The sequence below is a fragment of the Myzus persicae genome, unplaced genomic scaffold, assembly GCF_001856785.1.
Source record: "Myzus persicae strain clone G006 unplaced genomic scaffold, MPER_G0061.0, whole genome shotgun sequence".
Classification (NCBI taxonomy): Eukaryota; Metazoa; Arthropoda; class Insecta; order Hemiptera; family Aphididae; genus Myzus; species Myzus persicae.
The window spans coordinates 1,357,355-1,372,814 of NW_019104377.1; the positions used below are offsets into that span (position 1 = coordinate 1,357,355).

Below are 15,460 nucleotides of genomic sequence, written 5' to 3' on the forward strand. Positions count from 1 at the left end.
GGAGACAAAATTCACATCGATGAAGATTTGTAAATATTAATAAAAAAAAAAAAAAAAATAGTAAGAATAATAGTTGTTATTCACACCAGCTGTTATGAAGTGTTAAAGTAAATAAAAGTTATGTACGGCCAATAATTATCGTGTTATGTAAAACGAACACGGTTATTATGTATTTTATAAATTATAATATGAAATACCTTTTGTTACGTCATAATTAGTATAGAAAATCAAATATGTCGTTTTTTATTTGTATGGAAAAAATGTAATATAGAAACTGTCATCGCATCTCTACAGATGACATAAGTACCTATATTGAATCTATACAATCACAAGGCCGCGCTTACATATAACATTAAATTAAATAGAAATATATTTTTGAGCAATATTAAATAAAAATCACATTGTGAAATTGAATTTAACCCCAATTCTAACAAAGCTATCGAAAATGTTTAGTTTTTCCATATCAAGTTTATTCGTAAATAATCGCAATGTCTTGTACACACGAGTGTTGTTGAAACAGAGCAGTGCCTGAACTGACTAACTTTCTCAGTATTGTTTTATTTCTCCTTAATCAACTCACCGGCGGGACGCCTTATTGGTGACATCAATACTATTCAGATCAACCCAAACCAGTAAAACTGTATAACACGACGGTATAAGCGGTAGCCCGTCATTTACTATACAATTTCAAGGTATGCGAGTCGAATAACCAACAAAATATAATGATAACACAATGACACGAACGTAAACCGCGTCTCTCTAACCCATCTTAAAATTATTTTCTAAAAATCCGTTATTATTTGTTAAAATCACGGACATAGCGGTTGGGGTAATAAGTTTGATAAAAAAAAAAAAAAATAGTTTGATAAGCCCTCTGCAATATTAACCTTCTTGTGGTTTTGTGAGGCCGAGATTATTAAGAAGATATAAAGAGCATAATGGTTCTATAGAAAAATAACAACCGGCATGGATGAAATGAACAGAAGCGTCTCCAAACCGAGTGAGCTGGTTTACCAAGAAATTATCGAATTTTCGTTGAACACGACGAGCGAGCAGTAAAATTCTCGTTTTTCCTTCATTTTTTTGATTACGTTTCCAAACTACTTGGAAAATAAAAGGATTACCTCTCTAAAGTACTGCAGTTTATTCGATTTCCAATCTATGAGTATAACTACCTCTTTATAGAAGAGCATATATAGGCTCCAAGCAAGAAAATCTCTAGATAACCTGCAGCAGTATATAGTTCTCTTTATAGCTCCGCTTAGATTGTCTAGAGTAACCCAATTATCCAATTTTATTTATTTCGTTTATAATTTTATAGGTATACATGCACCTGTAATAGGCCTATATCAGTGTAAAAAAAATGTAAAACAATAATATGCAAGGGGATCGGTGGTGAACAGTTTTTAAGGAGTTCGAAATAGGCAATTTTCAAATTGCTTACATGCGGATATTGTAAATGTGTGGGTGGTAAGTGATGATTAGTGTGTGTGTGTGTGTGTGTGTGTGTGTGTGTGTGTGTGTGTGTGTGTGACTGTGCGTAAAATAAACAGCGAAGGTTACCCGCAAGTAATCTACTCGGTGTTTCACTAGTGAACAGTAAACAATTTATGCTCATCTGTATGCACTTTTTGTCCATCCTTCCGATCGACCTATAATATAATATATAAGCTATAATATTTTAGCAAACTGATCTGAATTCGTTATACTTGCGATCGGTCAGTCCATATTTTAAGATTTCTGAATTAAAATCCGAATAATCAACTTTTGAAAATTCCGAAATTTCAAACTAAATTTACAGTTGTCGGGGAGGGGGGGGTTGAAATCGGCAAAAGTATCACAAGAACAAAATAAAAAATTCGAATCGGTTCTATAAAGTATTATCGTATAACTATAGTTCGATAAGTGTGAAGGACAAAAGATTGGTATGTTCAGGCTAAAATAACTGTCCACCATCACCGATCTCCTCAATGATATTATTATAATGCGGATCATAATCACAGACGTTATACCACTAGACGAGCAATGAGTGATGATGGAAAGCTTAAAAACAAAGATGGAGTTTTTTGATCACTCGCGGTTGCTCGGACGCACGGGTAGCATGGTAAAATATTCAGACATTATTATACGAATTATTGTATTTTTTCTTAAAGACAGCCTACATCACTGCGAGACGTTGTTCACATGCTGTTGTCATACACAGTTCTTGTCTAGAAATTTGAGGTCTATGATTGTAATACTAGTGTTCTTCGACGATTGGGGGGTGCCTACCCACATTCTTATCTAAATACCAGAGTAAATTATATCATAAAGTTTACGTTTAAATAAAAGGTAATCCACCATCTGCTGTGAAGATGTTAAAATTAGTTATTTAGAATAAAAATACTAAAACTTAAATAGATCAAATTATAGCGTGAGGAGGGGGTAAAACCATTCTGTACTTAACTTTTGTGGGGCCCATAGACAAAAAACGTCCAGAAAAATGTCTAGTCGACAAAAGTTTATCTATGTTAGCCAATGTAACACAATGTTTAAAAACATAATCACAATTATTGTTATGACCATAGATTATCAAAATGTATTCTACCATTGTACCTATATCCGACATACATTTCTTGCTTATTATTGTGCCTATGGTTTAAATATTTCTTCTAGCAGGTGTGTAAAATAATGAATGAATGTTTTGTACGGATAAAAAAATATTTAGATGCTCAGGCAGTAAGCACACGCATGACGTGTTAAGTGCAGTATTTTTATTTTACTGCATTTCGTTCACAAGAATTTAAATTATTTTATAAATGTGTCTTGAAATAAAATTGTTTTGAATAATATTTGGTATTACATTAAAATGTCCGTCCAAGAAAATGTCACAGAAACATACCTACTTAACATGTGTGTTACACAAGCCAGAGATTTTGTATTATACTTTATTCTCATAAATTTCCGATATGAAACGTTCAGACATATACATCGGCCGAAAGTTTTGAATATAATTTTATTATTTGTTAATAATGTATTATGAAAATTGTAAACGCGCGTTGGCATTATCTTATAATTTAAAAGGTTTATTGAAGTTAATATGGCGTTAATTTTACATAAAATAAAACTATATACTTTACGCGTTCCAGATAGTTTCATGATAAAACTATCACCATGCACAACCATAGTTTAGTCGTAAACTCTATAAAGTCATTCTATTATAATAGTTATTATGGTAGTAAAATTTCAACAACATAAAAATCGGGGCACTTGCACAGTTTGTGTGGACTGCACCACGTCATTGAGTAGGTCACTGTTACGGATGTGTTAAATTTGAATCAGCGTATTACGAATTTTCGTTGAATAAATCCAATTCGATATGTTTTTCGGTTTAAACTTTGAAATTTGACAACATCTGGACATCATTTGTATAATACCCGTAAAAAATAAATGTAGTGCGCAGGTAGGTATTTTCAAGAATTCTATAGTTTCAACTTGCGATGGGAAACTTGTATTCAATATTTTCAAGCACGCATCGATTGATTCCGAATATTTTTTTTTCTTTTATCAATATTGATGTATCTAATTAGGAATAGTTTTAATGCATTTTATTATTTATGCGAATTAAGAATTGATTTCAAATACAAATCACGAGACTATTATGATAATACTGTTTAAACTGTCGGTGCGTCATTCGACGTGCGCAGGTGTACTTAAAAGGAACCACGATGACGGATATTCATTTCAGACACAAAAAATTAAACTTTATTTATTTTCGGGTAATTTTTCATTTTGAACCTAATGTGAAAGTCGATACGTCAGCGGATACTCGACGGGGAGCGGCGAGGGATCAGATGGATGTACTTTGTTTTGGCGTCCGTCTAATCAGAATTTGCGATCAGATGTGAAAAAATGAACACGAGAAAATATGAGGGTAACCGTTAAGTGGCGGTCTAAGCGGTCTCTCCTAGCGCCTGACGTGTTTACGACTGCCTTGTCCCGGGGATTTAGGGCCCCCGAAATCGTTTCCTAAGTTGTGTGTGTGGTCAAAGTTCGCCGGCGATAATAAATCTGGTCTTCTAGAAATGTCATAATGTATACAAAAAGTTGCGGCCCGCGACAATCGACTATACCATCACCGCGACGGCACATACTATCGGAGAACTTTTAAAGTGACTTTTTGGAACGTTCGTCAAGTGAAACAATAGTGTTTGTCGAGTCGCGGTGACTCCACCCCACACTCACACCCGCCCTCACACACACACACACACACACACACCCACACACACCCGCACACGCACACACACACACACACACACATCCATGACCGCAATCGCTGGTCTTCTTCCTCTCGACAATATATCTGTCCTCGAAAATCCATTATGAAACACAATTAGAACAATTTTTCGTGGCGCGCCTGTTACTTACCCGAGCGGTTGTTTCTAAAGTGTTTTTTTCTCCTCCATCGATACGTCTCCGGACCGAACCCCGCACTGTTATCACGTGACCGCGGCAGTGACTGAGTGCGCGATCGGAACGCTTTTTGAATCGAAAACGAAGCATGTAATGTGACGTACGTATAAAATATAAAAAGTAAAAACGCACGCGCGCGCGATACATTATTACGCCATATCGTATTTGTACTGTTGTACAGTCACGTCGAATCCAATAAACTCTTTATTTCGTCGAAAATTGCTACGCACGCGTAAATAGAGGCGGACGGACGGCCGGAATATTGAATATTATTATGTCGTATATTGTTTGAATGTCTAAACGTTCGCGACGACGGTTGAATGCGTCTGACGTACGGGCAAAATAAAATAAAATAATAATATGTACTCGTGTTGCGCGCGCATTTGTAAGATATTAGTCGTTTTGGGGACGTGTTATAATGGATTCGTGTGCGCCTGCACTGTAGATTATCAAAGGAAACGAACCGACGGATATTTCACAGTAGGGATACCTGCTGCAGTCAGCTCATACTACGACCAAAGAACGAGTTAAAAGGGTTAAAAGTTGAGTTAACTTTTAACTCGACTGATTTGTATTGGTATAGACTTCATAAATGACGTGTCACTTTCAGTACAATCCTGCAAGTATTCAGTTAGTCTATGAGTACTACGATAAAATATTATCGTCGACGGTGCGCAAGCGTTTATTTTTTTATTACGTTTTAAACCACACGGCCATTTTATATGTTTGCAAAAATAATAATAGCTCAACTCGAGTTAATCGCAATAGTTTCGACACGATTTTTGACTCAACCGAGTTGAGAGAAAAATTAGTGGGACACGACGACTCGGACTTTTTCAAATGTTTCCCGTCAACTCAACTCGATCAACAATGTTTCGGTCTCAACTCGCCCGGGTTTGCTGGCTAGGGCGTGACACTGACGTATAATATTATAATACAGGTAGACCTGTGTCGTGTCTGCGTTTTATTTGACGACATTTAATCGAACGAAATAATGTGAAGTATTTAAAACGTCCAAGTCCGTTCGCTGTCCGTGCACAGATATCACGCCGGTCTAACGTGTTTGTTTATTCATGACGGAATGCATACCGGTAATCAAAACTTATGTTTTTGCCTATATTTTGGCAGCCGAAATGTTTTAAATATTTCGTACTTTTATAAAAGCGTTCTGCAACTTGCCCATTATCAATTCATGCCGTTTTGGTATTCTAGTCTGCCCTTTAAGAGCGTATTAAATATGAATACCTGCAGGTAGGCGTCACGCATTTACTTTTGAAATGATGCCCCGCGAGTTAATTATGTTGACATTGGATAATAATAATATGTGAAAATAATTTTAATATAATCGCATGACCAGAAATTAAGAGCGTTTGATAAATAAATAAACGAGGAATTTTGTTTTATCTTGACAACTATACATAGGTATACCTAGTTCGGTTTTTTGAACGCGTTTGAATTCAAAAGCAAGCGAGTCGCAAATTAATTTTAATCCACAAAAATAAAAATAAATTTATGCGTGGAACATATACACATATATATTATATATATATTACGCGGTAAATATTTCATGTTCAATTACAAGATGAAACAAATATTTATTTCTTATCACGGCTGTAAATATAATTTATACTCTTTGATGTTTATTGTATTTAATTTATGCGAACATTTTCCAGATGATATTAATCTCGCAATTCATAAAATATATAATTTTCTTAACGTTGATAAATTGAATAAAATATTCCGATTATTACATTTTAAATGCGTGGAAAATTCAACATATTTTCTAACAGACAATTTGTGAGTTAGAATGTTTTTATACCTATTAATAATTATTAATAAAATATTTCTATGATCAGAAATGTCTGGATAGCGGAAATTGAAATCTAATATAGATATCTAAAACGAGTATGCACCGAGTTCAATGAAAATACCAAATTTTAAATATCGAAATATTACAAAAATTCGTAGTTGTAAAATGCAGCGGACGAGAGCTAAATTTATTCCATGGCACATGACGTGTCAAAAACGCTCAAAATGTTTAAAACGTAAATAACAGTTTTAAAAAATGTTAAGATAAATTTCATTTTCGAGAAATTGTTATGATCTCAACCACTAAATATGGTATATTTAAACACATATCTACTAACAAAAAAACCTCTTGAGTAATTGACATCAAATAGACATCAAATTAATATAATACATTTGTGTCGATATTAAATTGTAATTTCTAACCTTTTTGTCTTTTATTATTAAATAACAATACCTCTATTATATTTAAAACAAATATTGCGAAAAACAACCATTTCTTTGTTGTTCAGTGTTAATTTTTAATAAACAGTTTTGTTTATTTTTTCATTATGTATAATATTTTATATTGTTGAAAAACGCTTTACAGCTGAATTCTTATTGCTCCTATTTATTTAACTTAAACCAAATAATAATGAAACCGTCATTTTTGTTTCAGACTAATTCACAAAAAATATGAAATACATAATTAGCCGTTCAAAACATGATCTTTTTAAAATACTATATTAATGATTATAATACTATATTAATAATTAAAAAGTAATAATTTTCACAAAATAGATGCAAATAAGCTCGGCAGTCGGCACCATACATGAATAACTGCGTGGCTTAATAAACATTAATTAATTTAGTTATCTTTCGTGGTCGAAAAATGATTCATAATTTGTTCTACCATGGCCTTGTCTAATTTTGTATTAACAAGGCATTATACAACAACAATTGTTGAAGTATTTCAATGTTGATACAGTAATGTTTAATCGTGAATTTGAAATATCATGATGTAATCTTAATACAAAATTATTTTTTTTTTTGAACTAATCCGACCGAGATTGGAAATCTAGCTGTACAGGTATCGGTGTATTTTTAATCGTGGTTATAACTACTGTTTCTAAACTTTCCTGGTATCCCGAAGAGTCATCAGTAAAATGGTCGTCAAAATCTTCGGGGCAGTTATCGAGTCTTTAAGCCACATACGGACATTGGCTTTTGATGTACAATAAATCATATTGAACGACAACGCAACATCAAATATGATTTTAAAAGAAACCAAATGCACGTGTGAGCCACCTCATAGCGACCAATAGGGATTAAAAATCGAAACGAACTACACCCCGCGAGTGGTAAGTCCTATGTGTGCACAGTTCAGTCGTAGTCTCAAAGTCTATAAGCCTCATATGCAAGTACGTTTATTTATTTATATTACGTTACGGGCAATGTAAACCACGAATTTTTCTCTTTAACCAACTAATATTATTTTTTAATATTATTATAAATTATAATTATATTATACCTACTACTGACATTATTGATTTTTTTTTTTAAACAACCGTCATCTATCTTATTCGTGTATCGATGTATCATAATACAATAAACTAGGAATTTTTTCAACACTGCGTATGAAATTATTTTTGTTACTTATCGTATTGCCTATTTAAGAACCAAGTGTAGAAAAGCAGAAAATATTCGTAATTATATTATGACACATGAATAAAATTAATAATGATGTTTAAAAAAAAAATCAATGCTATAAATAGGTAATAATTATAATTTATAATAATAATCGAAAATAATATAAGTTGGTTAAAAAAAAATTCGTCGTTTACATTTCCTGGGCAGGACCACATTGACTGGGCAATGACGTTTACATTGCCCAGGCGGGACCACATTGCCCGTAACATATATATATATATATACTTAGATTTAGATTTTTTTCTATTCCTTACATGGATTTGCCACCGTCGTATTATTTCGACTTTTGGGTGACCGCTTTCTCTCTCGCCAATACATGGCGTAGAGGTGCAGCAATACGACAAGTCAAAATATTAATTCTCGCTAGCACACGTCGCCCATTGGACATATCATTATTTTACGTCGGTTTCTTTGTCTTTCTACACATTTCTGTTTTTGAGTTTCGTTTTTTCGCTCGCCGACATAGAACAAAGACGTCGACGTGAATTCGAACGCCGGTCGATGGTCTCGTACAAAAGACGATTTATTCAACAAAAAAATCAAAAAAATCAACACGTTGAGTCAAATGTTCGCGTGTAGATGTTAGTATCCTACAAATGCATTAAAAAAAAAAAAACTATAACATATTGTTACGACAACAAAATGCATCCGGGCAGTATTAGAGCCGATTTTTGTAATTATTGACCAATTAAGTGACCAACTGCGGCAATAGTGTTCCGCTCGCCCTACTTCCCGCAGTCGACCGCAGATATCTGTTGCAAAAGGCTAAAAAGATTTGACCGAAGATAATGTATATTACTATTTTCTACGATCGCAACCATCATATAGCGTCGACACCGATAGTTCTGGAATAGTTTTATGTGTGGTCTTAACTCATAAGTTATTTCATAATAGTATTTAAAAATAGATACCTGAATGGTGCGTTCCAACTGTTACGTCTAATATTAAAATATGTGTGAGATGTATTTACCATGTAAATATAGATTGCAAACACCACTTTGTAGTGTTTGATACGATATTTTGTGCTGCACTCCTAGTCCGCCACGAAATATCGTTTTAAAATATGAATGCTACAGGATACGCGTGACGTGCGTTTTGTAATATAATATTTTTGAAAATGTTTGTTTTAATTCGCGTAGCGTAGGCGCAAAAGTAAAAATTACCGACAAAGTTCATCCAAACTATTGTGTACTGCAAAATATAATATACGATCCGAGCCTCTTCGCAATGATGGTTCCGCGAGAAACATGGTAAGATAAACATAAACACAATTTTAGAGATAAAAATTAAATGAAGGGTCGTCCGTGATGTTAGCACAAGACATCAAAAGCCTTATACGTTCATTATACCCACTCGTTTGATTACTGCTGCTCAATGAGAATATGTTGACCGTCGGTGAACTTAAAAGCTTATTAAGGAAAGTAAGGTTGCATTCTCACCTGTTTACAAACCTTTTAAAAATGTCGCCTCAAAATGACGCTAATGAAACTGTAATATTGAAGCAGCACCCCCGAAAACTGGCCCTTGAATGTCCCACGCCGAACCCATTCGACCCGTATAATACACTCAACAACCCACTGGCTTCGACCAGACACCAGAATAACAAATTTAAAATAATAATCATCGCCGTCTGCGGCGTAAATACTGCACGATTTCGGACCAACATTTGCGTTGGGCTTGATCTGCTCCAAACACATCAATCAAGACGTGATAATTACGATTTGACTCGATCGGCCAACACACCAACATTATACCCCTCGACCGTAATCTGTGCACAACAACTCGCTACCACACACGATTTTCCTCTGAACCATAAATTCCACGATGCCTGTAGGGTTCGGTTAACGATACTGAACGACAAAACCGGCAGGAAAAATCCAACGATCATTAACCATGGCGCACCATAGGCGCAAAGGTGCATCGATCAATGACAGTAAAGTTCCGATTGAAGGTGCCGGGGGATATTTTTGTGCTAAAAACTTATAGTTCGCGTGAATCGCACTGATCTTTCGGTGTTATATTATTATGTGATTTCGAAGAAATTTCTGAAATTTTACAAAAAAAAAAAAAATGTTTTATGCCTACTTTGTAAGTACGGCGTGCGGAAACCTGCCTTTGCACAGGAATCGCACAAGAGTATTGAGTTAACCGAAAAAAACCTATTTATTATGATAATTGACTCCGTTCGACGGATATACTATTATGTATTGCCCAGAACTACTCTGAACAAGAGCGTATACCTACGAATATCGACGTTTATCCGACTGCATATGCCTGTGTGTACTTCAAAGGAACTGGGAAATACTTGGAAAGTCGGAACGTTCTTCGGCAATACGTGTGGAGAATAATCTCGAAGTACGAAAAAAAATTCAAAGAGATTAAATATTATACAATAACATATATTATAAGTATGTAACTGCAGGAGCTGGAACAACTGTTCAACTGCGGTATATCATGGTATTGTATATAGAACCAATCACTGCGTAGCTAGGGGGGGGGCTTTAGGGTTTTGGCCACGGTACTGAATCCAATTTCATAGCCGGGGTTTAAAACCACCATTAAAATGTGTTATACGCCAATTGACCTTGAACTACCCTACCGGGGCTGGATTGGACGAATTATGGGCCCACCGAATTTTCCGCACTGTATCGGCTCACTTGCAAAAAACACTTGCATCGGCTCACTTGCTGAATGTCAACAACCTGCACGTACAACTGTGGTCTGCGCAGTCCGACGTTGGTCTCGATTTCTTTAAACCTTAACATATTTTAGGTCAGCGGCCTGTCACGACTCGAACGGCCCCAAAATCGTCACCGAATTTCAGCCGGCAACTCGCCAGTCCGGCAAATATACAAGAGAACTGTACGCGTAACGACATCATAATATTACGAGCGGCGGTAAAACGTCTCTCACTGACCTATATGATAATCGGTCTTGACGAAAAAAATGCGACAATCTGTATTGTATATCTTACCCTCGGCTGTCCCGCACTACCGTGGATATTTCAGAGTAAACGAAAAGCGCCCTCTACGATGATGGTTTGCCGTTTTCCGTCGTGTACACACACCCGTCGCTTGTCTAGCGGTATAAGGTCCGCTATATGGTCATACCGTGTAACCTGCAAACGAAAACGTCGTTAGGAATCGCGAACCTAACAATCTCGCAATAATTATTATTATTGCTGTTGTTGCGAGGTGTTTTCGACGTGCGCAGTGTTGGTGAGCGAGAGGGGGGGGGCGAAATACTTACATGCCGTTACTGCGTTGTGCTGCACGTCGGACTACGATTCGGATTGGACGTAACGCGCGAGCGAATCAAAATAATGTGTGTTTGAACTTTGCAGGAAACAAGGACGACGCCGCAAGTCCTGCAGGAGTACAGTATGCACGGAACATATATACACACAGGTCATTGAACAAAAGGGCAAAGTTGGGCTGCCGCGAACTTCGTCGGCGGAGTCGGAGTGCAAAACCAGAAAAGCGCGACCGGTGTGTGTGTGTGGGGGGGGGGGGGGTTGCGATGATGAGGCCTTTGATTTACAAATGATATTACGGGAATACATGTGTTGCCTCTTGTTATGGGGTCGTACAAAAGAAAACTTGAGAAATAAATAACGGAAACTTATATACTTGTGTGCGGTACAACGTGCGCACCCGCGTAATAGACCGCGAAAAAAAAAAAAAACTAAACATATATATCAATCTGAATATCCGTTTGTGCAATACTTATCCTCTTGAAATTATTTTCGAGACGTGTAACCCTCGAACAGCGAAACAGTTTACCGGTATAGTTATTTATGATCGCCCCTTATTTATTAATTGTTTTCGAAAACCGAAACACAAAAACAGTCGACCGAAAAACGACCGTACAAGACGTGCCGAGTGTCTCGGGTTATAAAATTATTTAAGACCCGCGAGGCAGTCATACTAATTATTATACAATATATACATATATATGTGTGTGCGTATTTATACTCTGATCTCAAGCACGACAAGACGCGTGTAACCACCAACTATATGCATAACACTAATAATAACAATTATTATTATTCCGAAATGCAGTGCTAGACGATTGTCGTCATGATATCGTTATGTCTGACCGATGTCTGCCGCGAATGCGTAATATTATTGTCAGTGCGCGTTTGTAAAGACCGAAGAGTTGTTTTTTTTAACATTTTACCCAAGCATAAATAATGTGGAAAATTCGCAAATGTCGAGTGTGTGCTGGGTATGTGGACCGGCGGACGCAACGGGCGTTCCTCTGCTCTCGCATTATATAATATTGTCCGTAATGGAAAATTGACGAATCGACAACAGCACATGACATTCGGATGGGTAACAAGACTTGTGCGCAATTATAGTGCGACGACTGCGTTTACCGCATATCGAACAACAGATCGAGAGGATTGCCCGTCTAAGGCTTCTATTATTCGTGGAGGGGGAAAGTGATATATATTTTACTGACAATAACAATAATCGGGTTTGGGGCGGGAGCATTAAAAAAAACTTGTCTATATATATATATATATATATACGTGTATAAGCGACCGTGGAGGAGGTTTTTTTTTATTTTTTAGACACGAACCGAAAAAACGTCAAACCACGTTCTCGCGTATATAATGTCTACCGTTCTCCGCAGCTTTGGGTGGTGAACCTTACGTTTTGATTTTTTTTTTTTCACTTCTTTGAACGGGGACATGGATATCCAATTTATAAACGTTATATCACGTTCTCGTATAACCATCACGTCCAGAAATGGTAAACACTAGTTTTGAACTGCAAACCTATATAGGTTTTGTAATAAAAACCTATACCTGTTTTCTCGCCGGTCCGGAATGTTATTACACACACACACACACACACACACACACACACACACACACAGAAAAATAAAATATATATGTATTTGTTTTTTATTATTATTTCCAAAGTCTACTGCTAGCTGAACTTTAATGTTTCAAGTGGATATTTCATATCAAAAAGCAAGTGCCAACTACACTGCCGCCGTTCCGAGCAAAACGCAATTTGATCTTCGTCTCAAAACAAAACATAATAATATATTTGCTATTACTGCAGTTAAACGTATAATCCGTTAAACGATAAAAATATGTTGATTTCGGCGGACACCAGCGAGTTTAATGTTCAAAGCGTATGCAGTTTAAATTGTGAGCTATTGCAGTATTGTCGTAAGTCTTTTCCCGGGAAAATTCAAATTTCAATGATTATATTACAACAATATAATTATTAAAGCAATGTCTTAATATTTTAAACATATAGTACCAAATCACCGCGTGATAAAGTCGCTCGATAATTTCATATTTTCAATTATTTCAGTAACGCACATCAAGTCGGTGTGATATGATAATGTGAATAGTTTTTGTTTTTGTAATTTATCAAACTATTATATCATTAAACACAATGTTTGCAGGTATTATTACTATATTATAAGGTTATTATTCAGTTTTTAATTTAAAAGGAGAATATTCAATTAAGTATCGTGTCACAACTAGTTATAAAATCGCATAGTTGACTAACTGTATATTATGGAGATTATATCAGACATGGGAGAAAATACGATTCACCCAAGTTACATTGTCTCCGAGTACCACACTTAGCCACGTAAGTACACCAATAGAACACCTCTTGTACCGAATATCAAAGCGTTTAAACAGTTGTTCAACTACCTGTGGCCGTGTGTTTGAAACATTACATTTAATAGAATATTTTCACTACCTGTGCTCAGTTAAATACAAATATCTAAGGTCACATCATTAACAATAATAGGACGTATTTTAAATTTAAATTTATCTACACATTTGCAATCAATATATTTTATGTGTAACAATAACGGGCGAATGGAAATGTCCAATAATTCATTAAACGAGTACACCCGATAGTAATAAACAACGAGATTTGAATACAACGGGAAGGTATAATAACAATACATTGCGCGATTCAATTGAATTAAAAATGAAATCGTAAAACGATATTTCTCAAAAGGCTACGTATGTACATCATAACATATAATTACTTGATGTCATAATACATTATTGTTTACAGTCGACTCGACTAAATGTCTTATGTATATGAACAAAATTGACGACTAAACTATGTACTTACATTTATTTAAGGTGCTCGACTACGTGCACGTTACAGTACGCAATCGGAATCTTTGGATTTAAGGACGCGAAAAATTCCGGTTTATAACGTTCGTCGATTGCCGTCGGGGGTGTGCACGATTCCACATTGTTTTTCCGTGCAATTTTTTGACTCGCAATTTCGAAACGCAATTCGTATATTAACGACTATATTTTCCAACGCAGATATGTCCGCGACCGTAAACAGGAACCGAACAGATATTCAAACAATTCGCAGAATATGCCATGCACCGACGACGTTCTGAGACAACGTGAATTTCGCTGAAATTGTGTTCCCTATACCATAGAATATTTTGCACATCACAATATGGCACACACAAATAATACGTAACAAATGGTTTTTCTAAATGCATTACATTATATGCGAGTGTAACACTCGGATCGCTATATTTAGCCGTTATGTGCAGAATATTTCAATAATCCATCACAATACACGTGTTATGGTCTAACTGTACACCGTTCAAGACAAATGTTTTTCAGATCGCATCCGATCAATGTACATTGTGCAGACTTCGTATATTATAACGACTATGATATAACTGTGACTATATAATATAATGGATCAAATCACTATTGAATGTTCATAGCTATGACTTCTTCTATTAAAGTCTATTGCATAATAATTGAACTATTATTATAGGTATAGGAAACTAAAACAAAATATGATATTTTGTAGACATTGAACATTTTGCCAGACGACGTCCGAAAAGTTTATTCTAAAATGTTTAGCTAATCCGTTTTATTCACTCTGTCTGAAATCTAGTTAGGTGGCTCGGTAAAGCTATTTTTTATAAAGTCGCAAAGTTAAAGCGATTCGTTCCATAATAACAATGCTGTAACGTTTACATAATATCAGCCACCTTCCAGATAGTCGAAAATCACTATAGAAATAAAAATGACAATCGAAGTGTTTACTACAATTCGGTAAAAAGAACCTTTGTAAAATACTTTCAAAATTATAGTTTCAAAGACTTCATCATCGTTTGCGGTTTAAATTTATTGTTATCAATATTCAAAAAAAAAAAAAATGGGAGTTTTGGGCCTATAAATATTAAGTCATTTTTTTGAAATTAAAAAACCTAGGAATTCGCTCTGATGTGTATAGTAAGTTTCAGGCGAACCTCATCTTTGAATCACTGTAATGGATGAGTGTTACATTTGAAATCAATCAATAAATTCGAAAAACGATTCTGATCGAAGACCCTGAGTCGAACTGTATTTTAGGATATTTTATAATTTATTTATTTTACTATTACCACTATTATAGAGAACGGTGTCTTCAGGGGGTGGTTTCTCCAAACGAAGGTTTTTAATTAATGTTAAGCTGTTTTCTGTAAATATCATTTACAATAATAT

At 35.4% G+C, this 15,460-nt stretch overlaps 1 protein-coding gene across 9 annotated transcripts in view; it reads right to left on the minus strand.

Annotated features, from left to right (window-relative positions):
* Positions 1–15,460, minus strand: part of LOC111041632 (somatostatin receptor type 5-like) — a 212,237-nt gene that overhangs the window by 191,834 nt on the left and 4,943 nt on the right. The window contains exon 2 of one of the 9 annotated variants that reach the window (XM_022325946.1): positions 10,922–11,065. The exons of the other annotated variants lie outside the window; for them this stretch is intronic. The gene's annotated coding sequence lies outside the window, so the exon portion shown is untranslated. The remainder of the gene's footprint in view (positions 1–10,921; positions 11,066–15,460) is intronic. 9 annotated transcript variants of the gene reach the window in all.